Source organism: Hemicordylus capensis, chromosome 6 (genome assembly GCF_027244095.1).
Source record: "Hemicordylus capensis ecotype Gifberg chromosome 6, rHemCap1.1.pri, whole genome shotgun sequence".
Classification (NCBI taxonomy): Eukaryota; Metazoa; Chordata; class Lepidosauria; order Squamata; family Cordylidae; genus Hemicordylus; species Hemicordylus capensis.
Genome location: NC_069662.1, coordinates 75,512,117 through 75,536,374, shown reverse-complemented (window position 1 = coordinate 75,536,374; position 24,258 = coordinate 75,512,117). Strand labels below are relative to the sequence as shown.

Here is a 24,258-nt window from a genome sequence, read left to right as displayed (position 1 = left end):
TAAGCAACTGACCAGGCTTAGACACTGCTTCAAAACCTAGAACTGTCGGGCTGGGGACTTACAGACACTGTACAGCCAGAGTCCACAAAACCCAGCTCTAGGGTTATTCCCTAGATATTATTCTGACACCGATATTATTCTATACAACTCAACAGTAGTGAATGACCTTACGAGCAGGGGCATAGCTATAATAGAATGAAAGTGTTCAAAGAACACGGGCCCCCAGCTCCTGAGGGCCCTCCAGCTCCATCCCTCCCTATTTTCTTCATTGTCTCCCTCACTCTGGGGGGCCGCCCAAGAGAGGGATGAACACAGGCCCACTCTCCCCCAGCTACGCCCCTGCTTACGAGGCATATGGGGAAGAGTTTTGCAAGTAACCCTCCAAAACCTGTTAAATCAGACTGAAGCCACTTCTAAGTATCTGAACTTTATTAAGAAACAAGTGTTGCACACAGAATAAGGAATTGGGAGAAAGTAGGTTGAAACTGGAAGTAAAGAAAGGCACACTGGAATTCAAAAGAAAATACAAAAAGGATTTACTGACTGACTAGCACTGAGCTTTACCTTAGTCTATCAGTAGGCAGGTCCTTGGCTGAGAGAGCGTTAATCTTTACAGCTTCTCCCAGTGGAATATCCATTTGCAAAGGAAAAACGGTGAACACTGGCCAGACCATTGTCTTCTAGACAATTGTCCTTTAAAGCCATGAGGGAGGGGATGAACTCACACCTGTCCTAGTTCAAAGTGTATTCTAATTTCCTCCCCTCCGGGTGGTGAGAGGCAAAATGGCCCTATCTCCTAAGTCAGATAAGATTAGGGAATTGGTGAAAGAAGTTTCTGTTAGACATTGTGGAGTGAGATGATGGATGTCTGCTTAGTTCTTTTTTATGTCCATTAACCCTTGATGCCCCTTGTCGAGGCCGATCTGTCCAATGGCTTGAGCTGGCCCTGCCTATCGGACTTTGAGTAATATTGCAGGATGTAAGTGAACATGGCTCAATGCATTTTCATGCATGACTACAGACTCATTTTATATCAAAATATATTTATTAGGGTTTTTTCATGTTATATGGCAACAAATATTTTAATTAAATGAAGACCACATTGCATTGAGGTGCATCATTATCTTCATACACCCAAAGATGTTTCCTTGGATGTCTGTTTTTCAAATACCAGCTCCATACACTACATGACAGATGAAGCGGACAGTAGTTTGGAACATGGACTAGGGGTCTTCTGTTCAAAGTGAGGAAGAAATCAGTAGTCCCATAGAATTTGCACGAGTCCTTAGCTGATCTAAAATAGCATTGGAATTCCCAACTGTGGGGTTTTTTTTTTTTAATCTAGTTAAACCTTATAAGATATTACTATAACATAGCTGTGAAATTATCACTAGTGGAATATGTAGATGGCTCCTGAAAGACGCCAGGAAAGTTAGAATAGGTATTTACATAGCCATGCTCTTTAATACCAAATAAAAGGATTTATCTACTTTCTATATGTAGTAAAAACAAAATTAGCACTATGAATTATCTAAACGTCTTGTTTTCATCTGTAGTTAATTGTAAAGCATATTTTTAAATAAATATATATATTGTGCCTCATAACTTACAATGATCTCTTTTTCCAACTTGGATTCTATATTTTATTACAAACTGGAGAACCACAAGATTTAAATAAAACATCTGTTAAAAAAAAAAAAAGCTATGCTTTAAAGCCAAGAAGAAATCGCAGGGAAACTGGGAACTGCAAGAGACCTACTGTATCTGCTCTTTTTCAGAAGAAATTTAGTCTTCAGACTCACAAGTAAACCATTGTGCACAAGAAAAGACCACTGTCTCCATTACTAGTGCTCGTACAATAACCCTTCCACAGTATCCAATTTTAGAGTGAGAAAGAAGCGGAAACATTAACTTGTTACCAATGGAATGGGATTACACATGATGGTGGAAGGACCCCTTTTTAAAGCTCTAAGAAAAATGATGCCTAAGAAAGGCTTTTTATGTTAACTTTCTATCTTGTTGGTTTTTATACTTATAATTGGGTCTGCTTTGCATTCATATTTAATGTTGGGTGAACTTATTTTATTTTATAAGAAAACAAATTATTTCAAAAAATTAGTAGCTATTCACTCTGGGGCATCTGTACCAAACATATTATTGTAATACAGTTTTACAACAGGGCATGGTTGTGTGCACATAAGAAACAGTGAGGGTGGTTGTTGTTTTTTTAAAGGCAAGGGCATGGAAAACAAGCTATATCAAAAAATATTTCCCTCTACCAAACAAACACATGGCTATAGGCAAAAATGATCATGCAAATGTCAGAGGCACATACTGGGTTTTGCCTGTGGCATCACAGTAACACAACTTCCCTGCCCAATCAATTTATGAACTAGACGGTGTTTTTCTTTTTACTACTCCTTTAGAGGCTGAGAGCCAGAAACTCCATATAAGGGCAGGAGTACTCAAGGAAATGTAAAGTGTGCCATCGAGTCAGTGTTGACTCCTGGCGACTACAGAGCCCTGTGGTTGTCTTTGGTAGAATACAGGAGGGGTTTACCATTGCCATCTCCCGCACAGTATGAGATACCACAAGCCGCCTGTTACGATGCTCTTGCCCTTTTTAGGCCCTTGGATCCTGCAGCTCCCAACAGACCGGCCTCTCATCATCGGCCCCGCATAGTATGAGTGATGCCTTTCAGCATCTTTCCTATAACACTGCTGCCCAATATAGGTGTTTCCTATAGTCTGGGAAACATACCAGCAGGCTTTCAAATATTTATCCTCATCATATCTAGGGGACTCTGTTCTCTCTTCTCATTCCAGTTCCTTGAGGCAGAGACAAGTTGGTGATGCTTATTCTGTAAGGTATAATGTACACGGATGATACTATATCAATATTCTTGTCATTATAATTATTAACAATTCACCATACTATTGTTCTGCTTCATAACAACTTTGCATGCATTTATTTAATTAAATTAAAAGTATTTATTTATTTGGAGTTTTGTTCTTTGATAGCTATGCCCTCTCCAGAACTGGAGTATACATTGCCCCTACCTCCCACCCCCACCCCAAAAAAGGCAGGGGGAAAGAATACACCTATCCTTCACAGCAACGCTATTCCTGCTTCATCATGCTGGCCCTCATTCCATTATCCAGGGTCAGAATATCACTCTGATGGTACTGGACTGAGACTATTTAATAAACTAAATTAGTGTCAATATAGCAGGAAGAGAAAAGTGCAAGGATTCTTTTCTAACCCACCCATACAATTGGAGATGGCCAGAAAGACTACCTCCAACCTGTTGGCAGAAATGTCCAAACTGTTGCCTTGAACTGGGGTTTTGCACAAAGATATTCAACACCAATTATAAACAGACCACAATTTGCCGCAAACCAGATGCAAGAAAGGACAAAGTGCACAACATTGTCTGCATAACAGCTGCATCAAACTGAATAACTTTTGGTGTCAATCTGACATGGTAGTTGGGCCAAGAGAAGTAGGCATCTATTAGGTCTTTTTGATTTCTCACAATAGGTGGCTAAGAACTAACTCACAGCCTTGTTCTACACTATGCTACAGCCTAACAGCTGATCTTGCATTGCAACTGTGAAGCATGGTCATGTTTCCAGAAGAAAAGGGTGATCAATCTGAATGCAAATGCTATACTGGAACACAGAAATAGTGAACAGGATCTAGACTAAGTTAGTCATGACTAAGTACAATTTAAATGAATTGGATAAATTAGTGAAGGCTAACACAAGTTTCATTAATTTCAATGACACAGTCATCAGCCATGACTAACTGAGTCTGGATCCTGCCAATAGCCTCTTAGAATGCAAACTGCAATTTCTGATAGAACCAGCACAATACCCCCTTCAGAAAGTCACTTTGGGGTACTAGGCATTTTACAGAATCATAGGGTGGAAAGAACCAGAAAACCAAGCCCAGTGTGCTGCCCTAAAGATGGAAACTTTATATATTAAACTGCATCAAGTTGACACGCTGATGCTTAAACAATTAACCAAATTTATGCAAATTTTAGTGTGCCATAATCAGAAAGCAGGGCCAGTAAGGAAGCTCCTGTTATAGGAGATAAACAGCAATGATTTAGGTAATATTTTGTAATAACAGACCTTTCAGTTCACAGGCAGTCAAAAGGAAAGCAAATATCCAAATACCGAACACTTTTATGTTCCCAGTGACCTGAAAAGTCAATATGTTCCCAGTGACCTCTACCACCTTCAGGGACGTGGTAGAGGCATCCTACTCCAGGGCTGATAGCTCCTCTGTTGTCAGGGAGAATGAAGGTCTCAGAGAAGGACGACATCGGTCTGAGGAAGAGGGAAATGCTCCTTTAGAAGGGACCTCTTCCATGGATGATGAGCCCATATCCTCTCACACAGGGGATTCTCCTCCAGGGGTGGGGGCCTCCTTGTAGTAGATGATCCAATCATTAGAGGTATAAAGAAATGGGTTTGTGACCCGCGTGTTGACCACACGGTGACTTGCCTGCCTGGTGCGAAGGCACGCAGCATCTATATAGGCTGTTAGGCAGTGCTGGGGAGGAGACAGCTGTTGTAGTGCATGTCGGCACCAGCGATGTGGGGAAATGTGTCGTTGGGAGGTCTGGGAAGCCAAATTTAGGCTGATAGGTAGCATATTGAAATCCAGGACCCCTAAGGTAGCATTCTCAGAAATGCTACCTGTTCCACACACAGATACAGTGGGACATGCAAAGCTGAGGGGTTTCAATGCGTGGATGAGACGTTGGTGCCAGGAGGAGGGGGTTTAGATTTATTAGACACTGGGATGCATTTTGGGGCAAGCAAGGCCTGTACAAAAGGGATGGGCTGCACTTGAACCAAGATGGAACCAGACTGCTGGCACTTAAAATCAAAAAGGCTGCAGAGCAGCTTTTAAAATGGCACCTGGGAATAGCTGAATGGAGCTGGGTCGTATCCGGTTCGGCAAATGCCATCCTTTAAAGTGTGATGGTGCAAAGGATTCAGATAAAACAGAAGGGGACAGAGCAGAACCACATAAAGAGCAGACAGAAGGCTGTGCCAGCTGGTAAAAGAGTTAAAAGAAAGGTATCAGACACCAGGGAAGAGATTCAGCGTATAGGTGCTTATATGCCAATGCCAGAAGCCTCCGAGCCAAGATGAGTGAGCTAGAGTGCTTGGTTGCTAATACAGAAATAGATATAGTGGGCATAACAGAAACATGGTGGAACAGTGAGAATCAGTGGGACACTGTTATCCCTGGATATAAACTCTACAGAAAGGACAGGGAGGAGTAGCACTGTATGTTAAAGAAGGGATAGAATCTAACAAGGTAGAAAACCTAGGTGGACCGGAGTCCTCCACAGAAACCCTGCGGGTGACAATACAAGGCCTGAAAAGAAATGTGGTACTGGGGACGTGCTATCGCCCTCCGGATCAAAACGCTGACAATGACTGGGAGATGCAGGAGGAAATCAGGGAGACAATGAGGGAGTGAAAGGGATTATTAAGAAGGATATGAAGGCTGCAGAGAAGCTAAATGAGTTCTTTGCATCCGTCTTCACGGCAGAGGATACTGAGCATATACTTGTTCCTGAACAAGGCTTTTTGGGGATGGAGGCTAAAGAACTGAGTCAGATAGAAGTGACAAGAGATGATGTTCTAAACTGTCTGGAAAAAGTGAAAACTAACAAATCGCCAGGGCCGGATGGCATCCATCCAAGAGTCCTCAAAGAACTCAAATATGAAATTGCCGACCTCCTTGCTAAAATATATGACTTATCCCTGAAATCAGGCTCTGTACCTAAGGACTGGAAAGCAGCAAATGTAACAACGATTTTCAAAAAGCGATCCAGGGGTGATCCAGGAAATTCAGGCCGGTTAGCTTAAAGTCCATTCCAGGCAAATTGATGGATCATTAGAAAGGGGAATGAAAATAAAATAGCTAATATTATAATGCCTTTATACAAAACTATGGTGTGGCCACAACTGGAGTACTGCATACAATTCTGGTCACCACATCTAAAAAAGGACATTGTAGAATTGGAAAAGGTGCAGAAGAGGGCAACCAAGATGATCAGGGGCCTAGATCACCTTTCTTATGAGGCAAGACTACAATACCTGGGGATTTTTAGTTTAGAAAAAAGATAACTGCGGGGAGACATGATAGAGGTCTATAAAATCATGCATGGTGTGGAGAAAGTGGATAGAGAGAAATTCTTCTCCCTCTCACATAACACTAGAACCAAGGGTCATCCCATGAAAGTGATTGCCAGGAAATTTAGGACCAGCAGACAGAAGTATTTTTTCACACAGCACATAATCAACTTGTGGAATTCCCTGCCACAAGATGTGATGACAGCCAACAACCTGGAAGGCTTTAAGAGGGGTCTGGATAACTTCATGGAGGAGAAGTCTATCAACGGCTACTAGTCGGAGGGCTATAGGCCACCTTCAGCCTCAAAGGCAGGATGCCTCTGAGTACCAGTTGCAACAGGAGTAGGTAGTAACAGGTAGTAACAGCAGGAGGGAGGGCATGCATTCAACTCCTGCCTGTAGGCTTCCAGCGGCATCTGGTGGGCCACTGTGTGAAACAGGATGCTGGACTAGATGGCCCTTGGGCCTGATCCAGCAGGGCTGTTCTTATGTTTTTATGAGAACATCTAATCATCTTAGTCAAAGCCTTCTTTTGTAAAATCAGGCACTGTTCCTTTTATTCTACATTATATGTTCTCTCTCTTACAACATAGCTCCTAGCCTAAGAGTCAAAGTGTTGCAAGAGACTTGTGCTAAGTCACTTCTCTCTCAGCCTAACCTACTTCACAGGGTTGTTGTGAGGAGAAACTCAAGTATGTAGTACAGCACTCTGGGCTGCTTTGAGGAAAAGTGGGACATAAATGTAATAAATAAATAAATAAATAAATAAAATTTTGTCTTTGAATAGCTGGCCCTCATATTCATATCACATTTGAAACTCCTCTCTGTTTTCAAAGTGGTTGGCTGTGCAACATAGAAGCCAACTGTTCAAGCTAGGCAAGTCTGAAACCCCATTCACAGAATCAGCTTCATTCTTCTTTGCAACTTGGACTCAGTTTCTCACAAAGTAAGAAGGTGGAGTGGCAACAACAGTATTGTGGGAATAAGGCTGAACAGGTCATCTGCACTGGAGGTCAAAGTCACCTAAAGTAAGTTTGTAATAATTGACAGAAGAAAAATTATATACTTAAATTTGCTGGCAAGAAGAATCACTTATTTGACTCATCAGAACTAATTTTTGCAATGGTTTTTAACTTGGTCTTAAACCCAATAAGAATATTCAGAAACTGCAGCTAGTGCAAAATGCGACAGCTAGGATTTTATCTGGAACTGCCCAATAGGATCACATCACACCCATTTTGAAAGAACTGCACTGGCTGCCAATTTGCTTCCAATTTGGGTCCAATTCACGGTGCTGGTTTTGACCTTTAAAGCCCTTAACGGTTTAGGCCCTGGATACCTGAGGGATCATCTGCCCCCAAAGCTTGCTGCCTGCTTGACGAAGTCATCTGGGGGGATCTGCTCCAGGTGCCGACAATGGAGAGAGGCTCAGCTGTTGTTCACACAGGACAGGGCCTTCTCAGTTGTTGCCCCAGACTCTGGAATGCTCTCCCAGTAACCATCCGCTCCTGTATCTCCATCACAGTTTTTAGAAAGCATGTCAAATCTTTTTTTTTTTTACCTTAAAAGCTTTTTACCCAGGCTTTTATTTGATGGTTTGTATTGCTACGGCTTTTATCTTTTGTGATTATATTGTGCTTGTTTTTAATCTTTTAATCAAATCTGTATTTTTATATTTTAGCTAATATTTTAATTGTGTAATTTTTGTAGTCTTGTTTTAACTTTTGTGTGAAAATTAGAACACCGAAGTTAATACGCCTTGAGATTGTTTTAATGAAAAGCGGTATAGAAATTTAATAAATTTAACAATAAATATAGTTAGAGTTTGTGTTTGACCATGGGCGGGGGGGATAAAAAAGCTCACACACAAACATCTCAACCTTGATTAATACTTAGAAATGTAACTGGAACAAACAACTACGCTAATTTAGAAAACAGTTGTCTTTTTAAGCAAACTCCAGAATCCAGTTCCCTCACAGATGCTTTACACAACACCATGCAGAAGCCCCTCTTGTACCTGTGCACTTGCTTGAGTTCCCTCCTGATTAGAAATCCCTGCAGTCACATCACAAAACCAGTAGGAGAAACTAGGTCATATGCCTTAATTGGAATGAGTGAGAACAGAAAAACCCTGGGGAAAGTTGCAGTGAAAAGTATACTTATCCTTCAGTGAGGGAGGTGGACTTGTGTGCCCCACATTTCTGTATAGCTGGGGAGCAAGGAGCTCTCACTCCACTTAAATGACCACAAGGTAGGTTGCCACATATACAGGAATGTTATCAGTTTCACCAAATATTTGTCATATAATAGTGATCTAAATTAGGGAGGAGATCTGTAGGGATGTGCAAGCCTGCTTGCTTCGAGCTGGCTTGACATTGACCCAGCCCGGTTTGAGCGGTCTGAGTCTGAACCAGACTGACTCCCAGTTCCAAGAACTGGCTTGTGGGCCAGCTCAGGTGTATACATGTAAAAGGGAATCTAGCGAGGATTCTCCTTTACAAGAAAAGGGCATTCCCTAGAGTAAATATGGGTGGGGGGGCAAGAAAAAGGTAGTTTGTATCTTAAAATTCAGGCACCAGGGCAGCCGGGGAGGCGGTGGTGAAGACACTGGAGGCAGTGTCAAGGGCTCCTTCCATCCCCACCTCAATGGCCTCCCAAATGACAGTGTGGGCTAACTGCAGCCTGGTTCAGGCCTCTGCCCATGCACTGAGGCCATTTTCATTACCCCCACACATGCACAAAGGCCATTTGCATCACCGTGCAATTCCATAGGTTACTATGGACTCCATAAATTAAGCACTGACATGTTGTTGTTTTTGTTGTTGTTGTTAACAAATGAAAGCCTTTAGATACTTGCCAGGACTTGCTTTAGAGACATTTTTGTGTGATTCTTTTAGTAAAGCCGCCTTAAATGAAAATTTTTCTACAAAATTCTGGATTTTTGTTTTTAATACTAGTATTTCTTCTGTGTTATGTCCTTTCAGTATCTTTTTCTGCAACAGATTGTGGTCATCTTTGCCAATTGCTATTAATTATTAAACCAGTGTGCTGTAAAATCCTGTATCAAAAGGGCCAGACTACGTGTGATGTTCAACTTACCATGAATAGACAGGCTTAAATCAGAAAGTGCACTGGAAGTGGTTCTTGCATGTCTAGATACAGCATGGGGCACCCAGTCCTGCTCATGATTGTGGCACATGGCTAGAAAATGTTAACATTTTTCCTTTACTCTATTTTTGTACTGAAAATCTACTCCACCACACAAACACGGCTAATGGCTCCTGAAGCAACTGTTTAGAAATAGCCACTGGAGGGAATTTTCAACACAAACACAGTACAGGGGGGAAATGTCCCATATTTACTTGAGTTGAGGGTGACTCTGAATTCAAGATGACCCCCTTTAAAAGTAGAGATTAAATACATGTTATACCTGCATTTACTCAAAAGGAACAGGACTGTGAATTCTGTTGTTTTGACGATTCATGTGTTCTTTTTGTCTCAGCATATCACTATATGTACCATGTCCTCATATCTTTATCTCTTGGCTAAAGGTCAGCACAACACCTTCATTCACTACCACCTCAGTACTCCTGCAGACCTAAATAGTTGAAGAAATCGTGGCACTGATGGATAACGGAAGTAGAAGAACAAAGACAGAGGCCCATAGAAAGAACAAGTCTTCATCTTCTCCCAAGGCAGAACTTTTTGAAATTCCAAAATCTGCATACTTAGGGCTGAACTACATATGACATTTAAAGCATTATGTGCCCCGTTAGGCTTAGTTTTTCTTAATAGCAGTCAGACAGACACACACAGCCTCCCATAGCAAGGGAGGAAATGGTGGGAGCTTTAGCAGCCCTATCTGCTAAAAGTCCCAATCCAGCTGCTGTAAATAACAATGGGAATTTTTCTCCTGTGGATAAATAGCAGCCAGACAAAGGTCCTGCAGAATGGAACCACACCAGGGCAGGGCTAAAGCTTTCAATCTAGGTGCTATTAACTAAAGAAAAGCCTATCAGGTCTAATAAAGCTTTAAACATACAGTACAGTAATGTGCAATTTGGACCTTACTGTGTCAGCTTCTGTGGATCTATAAAGGACCTCACCCCATTTTGAATCCTTACTGGGCCCTAGAACAAATGTCTAATGGATTAAACTTTGCACTCAGCACTGCCCTAACATCATGATTTTAGAACAGATCCCATTTCATCATATCTATCAAAGTTCCTCCACATACTGCATTTTCTTATCTACAGTAACTGTCAAAACAGAAAGCTCTCCTATATGAAGGACGTATGTGTTGGTCTAATTAAAGATGACAAAATAAAACCTCTTGAAATCATTAAAGGACAGGCTTTGCTAGAGGTCCAACTTTTTTTCCTAGTAAATTAGACTGAAGATTTAAAAGATGTGAAGTAACAGAAATAACTCTGATGTGAAAACTTAAGAGTGTGAGCTTCTATTTTGATATTTGAGCCTGCTCACTGCAACCTAAAATACAAACATTTATTCACTGTGTGTTATTCAAAACTTGTGACTACACCCATGTTCCTAAGGAGTGGTCTGAAATAGCTACAGCATTAATACTACACTTTAACTTTAGATATTGCTAGAGAAGCAGGAAAAGGTTCGAACAGCATGGCTGAAAGAGAGCAATGCCATTTTGTAGCATGCATGCCCCCCCCCCCCAATGATCTAGATAGATTATATATTTTACAAGTTTGTAGGTTTTACTCCAAGTATGTTGCCACAGAATATACAGGAGATATCTTAGTTACACAATGAACAACTGTTTAGCTGGAAAATGTGTAGGGAAGAACACACATTTAGAAGCCATTGTTGCTACGTACAAAATCAATATTTAGGAGCAATGATTACAGATAAATAAAGCCACCTATTCTCCCAGTAACAATTCAGAACCCACTTGTACAATCAAATTAAGCTTCAGAAAGTTTCAGAAACTTTGATCACTTTACATTCTGCAACTATGCCTCTAACAGCATAATGCTCAGAAATTAAGAAGAAAAGCTTATCGTAAAGGAAGGTAAAGTTGTGCCACTGAGTCGATGTCGACTCCTGGCGACCACAGCGCCATGTGGCTTTCTTTGGTAGAATGTAAGAGGGGTTTACCATTGCCATCTCCTGCACAGTATGAGATGATGTCTTTCAGCATCTTCCTATATCACTGCTGCCTGATTTAGGTGTTTCCCATAGCCTGGGAAATATACCAGCGGGGATCTGAACTGGCAACCCCTGGCTTGCTAGTCAAGTCACTTCCCTGTGCTGAGCCATTAGGTGGCTCAAAGCTTACCCTAGGGCTTGACAAATCCCAGATACCAACTTAACATGGTGCCTGGAAACACAAAATGAACAGACACCAGCAGGAGCCAGCAAGAAGAGCCTGCAAGCAGGACACTTGGCTCAGGTAGGCGATGGATGGATGCGAGGAGGAGGAGCGTGGAGCAAGCAAGGCAGAGAGTCAGCCCCCTTATGGATCAGAGGGTATTGCTGGGAGTGAATCTTCTGTCTACCCACTCCAGGGAGTAGAGAGCTAGGGATGTGCACAAACCAGTTCGGCACCTCCTTAGGGAAGCGCCGACCTGGCTCAGGTGCCCGCAGCTTAACCAGTTCAGTGGGGTGGGGAGCAGTTCCCTTTAGAAGCAGGTAAGTAGGTCCTAACCTGCTCTCCTGCTGCCCCACCACTTTTCCAGGAACGGCACTCACTCTACCAAAGGCCGCACACAGCTGCGGTGCTGTTGAAAAGCAGTATATAAATATTTGTTGTGGTTCCCTGCAGCCTGTGCACAGCGTCAGCACACACATGGCCATTGCACATGTGCGATGGCATGTTCATGGTCACCATGACGACCACGCAAATGGCCATATGCGACACCGCACGCAGGCTGCAGGGAACAGCGCCACAGCTGCATGCAGCCTTGCGTAGAATGAGCGCCGTGCCTGGGAAAGCAGCATGGCAGCAGCAGAGCATGTAAGGATCTGCTTATTGAGGGAACAGCTCCCCACACCTCCCGTGGTGGCCCAAGACCATTCAGGCACATCCCTACAGAGGGCATTGCTCATTGGCTGGACACCATGCAAGAGTGCACACAAAACTAATGGAGATTTAATGGACATACATAAACTAATATATACACATAAACCTATGGAAGAGGAAGGGAGATAAGATTTAAACTAAACATCTGAAACCCTGAAGTGTTAAACATTAGTCTGGCTCCTATATTTTGGGAATGGCTCCTAGATCCAAAGAAAATATGTCAAGGCCTGGCTTATCCCACCAATTAATCTGCATGCCAGGATAACCAACACCTACTGAATTTCTGCACCTGAGATTGCTGTTAAAATGCAGCTCAGCATATTTACTTAAAAGTGAGTTCCAATGCTTACTTCTTACTTATCCCCAAGTATACATAGCATTGTAGCCCAACAGCACAATGTGCAAGTCTATTTAGAAATGACCCACTCAATTGTATCCAAAGCAAGTTAGTCATGACTACGACCCATTGAAATTAATGAAGCTTAAGTTAGTCACAACCAACTTCTCTAATTTCTTTCTTTCTTTCTTTCTTGTCTTAAATGCCACTTTTATTATAATTCCAAACTTAAACATTATAAGAAAGGAAGAGTCCATTTTCACTTATTCTCCTCTTATGGAAAGCTTGAAGATTTGGGGAAGTGGGTGCACAGTGAAGTAAGGTTTCAAATACGTTTTCCCACAAAAACTTCAGATAGAGTGTAGAAATTCTGCATCGTAAGGCAATATGAAGAATGTCACCCTCAAGTCTCAAAGAAGGCTCAGCCATTACACCACATAGATTGCACCCATACTTAAAAATAAACTTGTTTTTAAAAAATAGAAGGCAGATGCTTTATTCAGTAGTTGAACATTTTGACAAAAAGGCTTTCTAGTTCCTTTTTTTTTTTTTTTGTTCAGTTGATGCAGCCAAACATCTTCAGATTAGCTAAAACAGCTCATGGGGAAATGCAGATCAATTTAAGTATCAATCAGTTGCAGTCTGCTGATTTGATTGGAGGCCTTTACGAATGTTTGGTGACGATTGCAAACCACAGCCAAGCAGATAGGGATGATGCACTAGCCCACTGTTTTAGGATCAGCTCTTGTACAGAAATAAAGGAACAAGAACACCTGTAAATAGGGGATTAAAAAAATAAGGGCCCACAGCCAAAATGGGAGGGACAGCAGTCGTGTTTTTAAGGAGTGCATCCAGGTGGTTTCTTCTCTGAGTTTTTCAGGCGGTTGCTGAATGTGCTCCAATGCAAGCCTGTTGTAAGTCTCATTGATTTCGAAGACATAGTAAAATGCTGCTGCACTTGCTATTAGATATAATCCCACACCAATCCATCCCATCCTCTGATGGAAGTTCATCATTCTCCATGCTCTGCACCTTCCTCCGCCGGGAAACATGCGAACAACAAAGGGAGGAGAAGTGAAGAGAGGAAGGGCAAGCAGCTCAGCCGCATCAGCCCCCTGCTCCGGGCCGAGGGGAGGAGGGGAGAGGAGAGGGCACCGCGCTTCTCTCATTTATTTCAATGACACTTAGTTATTACTTTCTTTGGATACAACCCACTGAGTTCAAGACAACGTACTCCCAGGTACATATGTGTAGAATTGCAGCCTTAATAGAGTTTAATGGAACATAAGTAGGGAGGAAAATGTGTCAGTTTTCCATTTAACTAATGGACAGTAGTAAGGAATGAGACTGAAAAAATATATAACCAGACATTTTTGTATTACAGCTACATAGGATACTCAGTACAAGGCTGCAGTTATGTGTAACAACACGCATGAGATCAGACAATGCTTTCAGCAAGACACTTGTATCTGAATCATAGCCAGAGAGCAACTACTACATGCTAAGAATTCTGAAGATCCTCAACATGCAACATATATCCAAAGAGGATCATTGCCAATGGACATTCATGGATTTGCTATTAACAATCTAGAGGCTGATATAGCATCTACTCTTCCTCTCAAGTTACCATCAGGTGGTCCTTCCACATCTAGAAGCCCAGCTCCAAATGGACAGTAGTCACGCACTAGTCTGCATGTTTTAAAATCTGTTCGTATATTTAGAAGCAGTAAAAACTTTTTTGGTCAAAGTAACAGGCATAATTCAAATGCATTAACTGACTCCAGGAAAAGAAAGCTTACCTAGCACACGCACACACAAAAATGATGGAAATTATTTTCTTCAGATAATAATTTCAAGATGAGGTAGGAAAGGGAAGAGGGATTTATGTATTAAACTTGTTTACTGGAAACTGACTCCCTCATTTTACACATCAATATATTTCAAAGTAGCATTTACTTTTTAAAAATATGCAAGATCTAGTAATGTACAAGTTAATAGATATATTTTGTTAGGCATATTAATAATTTAGTATTGTCATGACTCCTACCGGAGCCAGAGGAGGAGTGGGGAGTTCACTGGGATGAATCCCTGATGGCAAGAGATTTACAGTAGGCAGCCACCATCCACTTTATTTTAATGTGGGACAAACCACTTTCCACATAAGATTCCTGGGGAGGTTAAAGAGGCAAAACCGTCCCTAGAAGGGCTGAGCAGCAGTCCAAAGGCATGTGACTAAGGCAGACCCAAAATGAAGAGTAGCACACTTCAGCGACAAGGATTTATTATTAGATGAAAAGAAAAGGTTATGCAATAAGAATAAATGTCTTTTCATAAAACAGATTGTAAGAGAGTTTTCATTAAATTAGGCAACTCAGATTCCAAGCAACACAGAAAAGAAAATAACTTTCCTAATGCATCTAACTGTACTGGTCCTTATTACTCACAGGCTGCAGCCTTCCCATATCCCCAGCAGCTCAGCCTGCTGCTTCGTCAGTGCCTTCCTGGGATAGACTGAGCTAAAAGACCAACACTTTCTCCTCTCCAGTAGGTGGAGAGATAAGGAAATAGTATTTCCCTTTTTTAAAAGAAGCCCAAGACATCTTACAAGGCACTGAATAATTTTTTTTAAACCACCCACTTCCCACTTATGCAAGATTTGGATGGGAGAATTCAGGCAGGCTTCCATCATCTTCCAGATTAGATTCCATGTGCAAAAGAGTGCTGTGTGAGTTAAGAACAAGCACTAGGGTTTGCACCAGCAAATGATTCATGCCAGAATAGGTCAGTGTACATACCCACTAAGCAGATTTTCAGTCCTAACTCCACTGATCACTTGTTCAAGGTGAACTGAACCAACCAAGGTCATCAGCACTGTCAAAGCTGGCAGCAGTGACCATCTAGTGGGTATATTAGTGGGTTAATATGCAGCAAGTCTTATGGACTCCTTTAAGTGTACCTAGCAATAATTTTATTCAAACCATCTTTTCTTTGTAGTTTGAATATATCACAGATGTTAGATTTTCAGAGAAAGACAACTTGCTTATCTAGAACTAATGTTCTTCAAGTGGTCTTACTAGTCAAGCAATGTGATCCGCATATTCACAGAGCAACCCCAGAAATGTCTATAGCTTAAGTCAGGTAACTCTAACTTGCCCCTCCCTAAAGGGGAAGGGCAAGAATTTTCTCACTCTGTTCCTCCTAAGAACTAGATACAATATCCAACCAAGGAGAAAGGCATAGTATGTGATTACACAGATGATCACTCAAAGAATAGCAGGTAACCCATCTGTTGCTGTGTAGCCACACCAATGGGAGATTAGTAAGTAAACTGACCTTCCTGGAGTTGTAGTATGTACATATATATGTATAGAGAAGAGTGCTGTCTTCAGGGAAAGAGATCGTGAAGAACTGAATAGCCAAATGGGGCACCAGACATTGATTGCACACATATATATAAGTCAAGGGCGCTGACCACATTGCAGCTCAACACAACTTCTCTGCCTCAAACATTTTTAGTAGTGCCAACATGCATCTGCACAATGTGTTTCTTCAAGACAAAAAAAGGATTGTCCATCAGAAGAACAAAGCATTACCCCACAGTGTCCGAGGTGTTTGAACAACTGCTGCTGCACATAAATGAGCAGTCACCAAGAAAATGGGGTTTCAATCCAGAGGCCTGCAAGAAGAGCAAACTCTCTAACTTTACCAGAAAACAAAACTGGGGCTCATCATCCCAAGAAAGAAAACAAGAAAGGAGGAAAGAACAAGAAAGCACACGACTAAAGCTGCAGAATGTTCTCCAAAAGTGCTGCTCTTATGGCAGCTCACATGGAGAACAGAGTGGGCAGGCAGTTGCCCCACACTTTTGAACAGGTAGTCTCCTGGGGAAAGGGGCAAGTACCAGTTGCCTAGCTAGAAATCTAGACATTTCAATCTGCAGGCACAGGTCCCATTGGTGAGACTGCACAGAGACCATGTAGTAGAATTCATATCCCAATAACCCAGATACCATACCACTTACGAGATCAAAAAGCTTCACAAAAAAATCACAATTCCTATGTGTAGTTATTAGCTCACTAGACCAAAATGTAATTCATTTAGCAATTGATCTAAGCAAATTGATATAGAGTTACAGCTGATGAAGAGACACTGCAAGAGTGCTGATATGCCTATTTTACTCTAAATGTGTTCTGTTAAAAATCATACATTAGACATCCAGTTCATGAACTTCCAATCAACTGGAAAAAAGGAAATTAATTTTGTACTGTACAACAATTTTGTACTGTACTATGCAAAACTACTACTAGGAGATAATGAAAAGGAAGGAAAAGGTGTTTGTTTTAAATAAAGGCATCAAAATAATACAACCCACTTTTCTATTGCTGCCTATTTTCATTCTATACAAGGAAAGAGGTTTCATTTACTTACACACACACACACCCCTCTCTAACTAATGTGGTCTCATCCTTAGCCAATTCCAGGAGAGAAAAATTTAATCTAGGAAACCCTCAGCTGCTGAGTGAAGTCAATTGTTAAGTGTTTTAATATGAATACTACTTATGAAAGATTTATAGCCACTGTGTTACAATAGCACATGTCTGGCCAGGTGCTACACACAGCACAAGAGGCTTGCCTGGAATCTGAGCTTCTATACTGTGTCTTACAAAAATTATTCTGCTCACAATAAAACCACATTCTTGTCATGGCCCAGACTTACAGTAGAGACTCTGGGGTGTCAGACATTGAGAAGGCAGCACCAGCAGCACTAGTTCAAGCTCTGAATTGTGACCAGAACGTGAGAAAGCCTCAGAGCTGGAGTTCCCTGAAGAAGCTACCCCAAGTCTGAGCTCCCTGGGACATCACCCCTGGAATGTGAGCCCACTACAGAGCTGGGCTTTCCCACACCATTGAATTCCCCAACACATGCACACCAGTGCCAGTAACAAGCACAGCAGGAGCAGAGGAGGAGGAGGAGGAGGAGGAGAGGGCGGCCAGATTCCAGAAGGCTGACCCTTTAAGACCTCTACTCTCCAGGTAGGAAAATGAGGCCCAGAAGGAATAGTCTGAGCTCAGAGGTACTCAAGGGCTCAGTGCCTCTGACTGGTGTCAAATCAGCTTGCTCTTGTGGATCAGCCTCGTCTTTCCAGGACTGGACAATTTGGACAAAATTGCAACCAACATGCTCACTGTGTGCTGGTGGGGTTTATTCCAACATAAATAAATGCTCTACTGTATGCACAGCAGTGGCTTTCAAAGCGTTCTGCCTCCAAAGAACACTTTCCACATGAATGTGACTGCTAAAGGTCCCCTACACATCTGTCACACAACCCCAGCATGCTGCAGAGCATTTTGAGTCTATATGACACATTTTCAACCTTAATATCTCTGCCATATCGGGAATTTCTTATACCTCACATATACTCTGTAATGTGTGATAAATGCATATGTATATTTTTTGCCATACATGGTAAGCAGCGCCTACCATGGGCAGAGAGTTCTCATGGTGTCTGCACAGTACATAGATTCATGGCCCTATAGGATATGTGCAGTTTGTAGACAAAGTCATATTTTTATAGAAAATCATCATATGCAAAACAGCCTTAGAACTGCCAGTGATCTAGACATTGGCCTGAACAGGACCATCTTATCTAGTTTCCTGGACAACCTTCATCCTGGAATATTAGGCTTTGCCGCTTCTGGCCATAAAGTGACCTCAGGAGCACAAGATGGAAGGGGAGACTCGGTTCATGTAGGACCAATCCACACATCTATAAACTTCCTGCCCAGACTGAGGAAGAAGCAATCAAATGAAGGGAATATATGCATTATGCATGTAGGTTGCCATTCAAACACAACATCCAGTATGGATATCAAGGCCCAGGGGTAGTTGCACTGAGGGTGGAGCAGGCAAGTAAAATGCTTATCCATCATATCTAGTTTCCAATCCATATCTACACAAGGCTTGAGAGCCTTCTGGATAGGAACAGTGTGCCTATTGCTGAGTCAAGCAGAACTAGACAGCCAATGTTCCCTCTAACAGGGATTCCCAGATGTTGACGACTACCATAATCCCCAAGCAAAAGCCATTGCAGTTGGGGATTCTGGGAGTTGTAGTCAACAACATCTGAGAATCTCTGTTAGAGGAAACACTGGAGAGAGCAAGGCAAGAGTGGGAGCAGGAGCCAAGAGAAGCTCAATAAGGCAGTGTTGCAGCAGTGAAAGTCAGTCTCTGAATGAGAGGTTTATCAGAGAGCCGGGAACCCTCTCTCTTCCTGGAGCTTCAGAATGTTTCCACTGCAAGCCAAGGACAAGTGCCTCACTCACAAATAAGTCAACCGGGAGAGAGTGTGTGCGTTCACACACCAGCCAAACCTACCCTGAAGTCCCAACAAGATCCTTAGACCCACTCCACACACAAGTCGGGCTTTGTGATGAGAATTCTAGCTTATCTCGGGGTATTTCCAGATTTTTTTTAAATGCTGGTTTTAAGCTACTTTTTCTGAAAACGCCAGAGCTAACAGGGAGAGGCGTGGATGTAGAATCATTAGCATGTTAAGAGGCATGGTCTCTTCAGAAATGCAGATCTATCTCTGCATGGAATTCTCTCCCCACCCCTAGGAAAGAAAGCACTGAAGCCTGCCATGTTTACTTGCAAAAATGAAAGCCGAGAGCAGAGGGGAGGGGGTCGCTTCCCTCAATGCTGGGAGTGTACTTTGAAGTGGCTTCGCTCAACATTTACCCCGAAGCCTGAAGCCAAGGGCAAATAACCTCCAGGAGGTAGGCCTTGGGCTGTCAGTGCTGGCGTTTTGTTCTGACCCTATGTAACCTCCATTCCTAGGGTTCTGTGAATAATCAAGGAGGTTCCAGGGATATGACAGCACTCATATGGGGTGAGGGTGGGGGAGGCACTGGGTCTTTGGTACTCTTAGGTTCCTCTGATTGGGCAGTTATAGGAGGAGCAAGCTTCAGCTGTTCAGGATCTAGGGGACTTGGCGGGGGGGGGGCTCTCACTGGTGCAATAAATCCCAGTTATGGCTTGCTCCTCCTCCTCCTCCTCCAGAGCCTTCTCCTCTATGCGCCTCTTTTTTTCTGACATTGTGCCATACTTGTTTCATCCTGAAGTGAACATTTTTAATACTTATTCTCTTGCGTGTTTGATGTCCAAGCAGTTCTCTGTATTAAACTGGCTACTGAACATCAAGCAACCCTAGCAGTACTGTAGTGCATTTCATACCAAACAACTCTTTATGGAAATCAGAACAGGAAAGTCTGCAGTGTTTCTTTCCAAGAGGAAAGCCAAGGACCATGTGTAAATAGGTTCTGCACTCAAGGCACTTTTTACACTGGTATATCCTCTTTTAGTAGGCATGGCTCGCATACTTTCTGCTATTAAAAACCACAGCCCTCAGCCACTTGAGGGCAAGGAGTGACAAGGCTTCTCAAAATTACTACAGCTAACTTGGGAACATTTTACAAAAGAGACTAAAAGGGGTGTAGTTTACATATGGTCATCAGAGACCACCACCCAGATTTTAAAAAGAGAATTTGCAGTAACCAGCACAAATATCCAAAAACTGTACCAAAAAGAAAGTTCAAGTATGTAATGTCATAGACAGGCATTTATAATAATCAATGTTTAATTTGCATGGATTTTTAAGAGCTGGGACTCACAATTGTGCCACAGCCTGACTTAAGGTGGGTCCTCTCTCAGGGTGCATTCAACTCACCCAGTTCTTAGCAAGTGGAAAAGACAGGCTTGTGGTCCAGAATTTCACACAAATCCTAAAAGTGTTGACTCCCTACATGCAGCTGAAGTGATTCAGTTTGTTCTACCCAGGGCCGGCCAGCCCACTAGGCAGACCAAACTGGTTGCCTAGGACACAAATTCGGGGGGGGGACCCCATCTCCCTGCGCAGATGTCAAGTGGGCAGGGCCTGCCTACTAGCTGGTCCCTGGCTGGCTTTCTTCCTCCTCCCCACTCAAGTGAGCTCTGTCCCCACCTACTCCCTGCTTCACTCCACTCTGTTACTGCTGCAATTGCTCCGGCGGGAGCCTCCATCCTGGTTTCTCAAGTTCTGGACCCCAAGGAAATAAGTGGTGCATGCAACAGTAAGCTTGGCTACAGTCAGGCCTGTTTGGTTGTGGAGGAAAGCTCCTCATAGTGCAATTAAAAGCTGCTTCTCAGGGGCACAAAGTTTGGTTGGTCCTAAGATTTGCAAGGCCTGTACTGCTGAGGGGAGGGAGGGAGTGGCAATAGAGGAAGGATGAGCTCCAAGTTCCTAAACTCTTTCCCCTCTCCCATTGTATCTTCAAACCAGTGCAGGCTAATCATTCACCAGTCATCTGTGCAGGCTAGTCATTTGAACCAGCAAATGTGCAAGCAGCCTGCAAGACAAGTTCAGGCTGGAACTCTGCCCTTCTCAGCTGGAGGCAGGGCACCCGAGTCAAACTTCACCTAGGGCACCAAAGCTTTAGGCCAACCCCGATTCTACCACTTCATTCCGCAGCATAGAGAGACTCAGCTTCACATAATACCACTTAGTAAACCACAACGCCTATGGACCATTATTGTTCCTTCCAAGTGATTTGTTAACTTTCCTTGATTATAATGTCATTTTTATCACTGATTACCCTGATTTTTATAATTGATTACATACACCAATTATATTTTATTGTTGCATTTATATACTGCCTTTCATTAAAAGACAACCCCAAGGCGGTTGACTGCTTTCAGCTATAGTACAATTACAAATGTATCCATGTTAAAATGGCACTTGTCTATTTAACAAATCCAACCTTTTCATGCATTTGACCCTTACCAGGGAGTTATTCACACATGGCTTTATGCCCTGGGGTATCCAAAGAGCAAATCTGCTTCGGAGCAGATTCAAGACAGTTTAATTTGAGGGATTAGATGGACTGTCCACAGAGCCGTCGGCTCCTCCCCGCATTCCCTGAGATCGTTCTCCTGTGCGCGTTCCCACTACTTGCTCCAGGGGTTTTTTATCCCACCAATCACATCCCAGGAGGAGGAGGAGGCGGGAGACCTTTTTCTTCTTCTTTTGTGTTAGTTTGACAGCTGTATTTCACAAAGATTGACTAGGCTCAGAAAAGCAGGAGAAGCCCACATTTCTTATTCCCAATCGTGCATGCTTTGATTCAAGAATTTCTTTGCTTTTCCCTTCTCCTTCTGGACTGTGGGAAGGCAGGCAAGAGAGAAAGTGGGGGAGGAGAAGGGGGGGCTCATTGCAAGAGAAGGAGTCAATTCTGTCAAACTCCTTTAGTGGAAGATCGGAAGATTGGCAAGAAATTGCCAAGCAGCGCCCTCCTCTGAAACTTGACATTCCAGAAATACATTTTTTAATGTATTGGCATTCCAGCAAACATTTTTGAAACACACGAAAGTGAGAGTTGGGAAAAAATCCAAATTATTGGCACTGGCCCATCTGCACATTACAGAAAAACTTCGAGGCATAACAGGGTTTTTTTTAAAACTCGGGTGTTTTTTTTTCAAAACCACAGGAAATAAAGATCGCTGCTTAAACAACTATATTGAAGAATGTGGCCTCTATATCACAATGAACTATAACTAAGTATAACGATAAATTCTGCCTGGTCGTAACAGGTTCCTATAGTTGACTTGTAATGGTCTTTGCATGGCTAAGAAACTGGGTGGGAGACTGTATGCAGGGTTGGTTTGGGGCTCTTGTGCAGTTCTCTCATCTCCCATTGTCTCCCATCCTCTATTTCCCACAGGAAATAGAGGATTTTTAAAAGCTGGACATATTTCAAGCTAAGCCAGAATGCGCAGCCTCGATTCTGGGAAAACCAGAGTCCTTTCCATACTGGTCCCAAATAGCCCGCAGGGGTAATTACAGATAATATGTGGACTGGCACACTCCATGCCTGAGAAGATTTGAAGTAAAAGCCCTGTGTGTAAAGCCTCCAGGTGTTTTCAGTGTAAATTCACATAAGTATTAGGACAGCACAGAATGGGGTTGGGGACAGAATTGGCCTTTTTCATGTCTAATAAATAATCAACAGCACATGTGACAATAAAAAAAATTCATCTGGACTTTTAGAAATAGCGAGGCGAGTCCTAGTCCATGTAAGTTTGCCCAAAATAATTTTCCCACTGGTTATTAAACATGTATACAATAGCTTAAAACTCACTAGATTTTTTGAACAGTGCAACACTAATACCATTCAGAAGACAAACTTGCTTCTGGTAGAGAGGTTCTAAATGTAGATATCAGATATTGCATTTCACAGCACTCCCCCGCCATGCCATGCAATCACCCTGACTCATATGTTGGCATGTACTAAATCTCAGCCTCTTTTCATTTATGATGTGGTAATGCTGAAACTATGACAATGATATACAATTCAGAAGATCACTTGCTTTGTGATAAGCAATCCACTACTCACAGTTCCAAAACATACAATACATTAACCTGTGAGTTCCCTAACAATTTATATTATTTATCCGTCACAGAACCCTGGAACAGCTAAACCTAATAATAGCTAGAATTTCTATTTTATGAATGCATAGTACTCTAAAGTTTTGTAAAATTAACATGTTTCCCTATAATAATGGAAGTATTTTTCTAGCCTCACCTCTTATTCATCATTCATTTCACTCCAGAAAAAAATTTTTATATAATGCTACAGAAAAATTCAATGTGAATGTAACCCATTTTCAAGATAAAGACATTAATAGTAAGAGAAATGTATAGCTATTTAACATATGACAGAGTAGGTCATCTTCTTCCAGTGCTTCTGGATTCTTGAGTTAAAGGGTAACTTGCACCACTCTCCTAGAATATGTTTATTTTATTTATATCCCAGCTTTCTTCCATCATGGGCTTTCCAAGCAGTCACACATCCAGGCACTGACCAGACCTAGACTTGCTTAACTTCAGCAAGGTGGTTGTATCATGTGCCCTCAGACCATGCCTTGGGACCTGAAAATGTATAGGATGCCTGTGCAAGGGGAGCACATGTATCCTTTTGCAGAAATTCCCATTCATACAATATGACACTGGAAGCTCAGAACAGGAGTGATCAGTTCACTCAAACATGCTTCCACATCATTTATAAAGGCATTGTTGCATGCCCAGTCTGTGCTCAATCCGAAGAGAAAATGTGTACAATGGGAGACGAGAGAACTGTACAAGAGCCCCAAACCAACCCTGCATACAGTCTCCCACCCAGTTTCTTAGCCATGCAAAGACCATTACAAGTCAACTACAGGAACCTGTTACGACCAGGCAGAATTTATCGTTATACTTAGTTATAGTTCATTGTGATATAGAGGCCACATTCTTCAATATATTTGTTTAAGCAGTGATGATGATCTTTAAGCAGCCGCTTATAAGGGAGCAAGATTAAATATGGATCTTAAATACACAGGGTGAGATTTCTGAACAGAAAACTTTTTAAAAAAACAACCCACTGTAGCCCTTGTGTGTTATATGCAACACTTAATTGCCTGATCTACATGGTGTAGATTACATATTTTCTCATGCATATGTACATAGATCAAACTATTGACAATAAAGAATCAGATTCCGCAAGTTGTTCAACATTCCAACAGCCTATGAAAACTGATAATTTATGATATTATTTTAGCTTAAATGATTTTCTCTGACTCCTAATGATCATACCACAGTATATTAATTTATACACACATACTCCTCTG

General features: G+C 42.1%; 1 protein-coding gene and 1 pseudogene across 9 annotated transcripts in view; both read right to left on the bottom strand.

Annotated features, from left to right (window-relative positions):
* The window catches only part of COBL (cordon-bleu WH2 repeat protein), a 227,214-nt gene that overhangs the window by 192,838 nt on the left and 10,118 nt on the right, over positions 1 to 24,258 (bottom strand). The gene's annotated exons all lie outside the window — the stretch shown is intronic.
* On the bottom strand, positions 13,178 to 13,703 carry LOC128328993 (lysosomal enzyme trafficking factor-like; annotated as a pseudogene).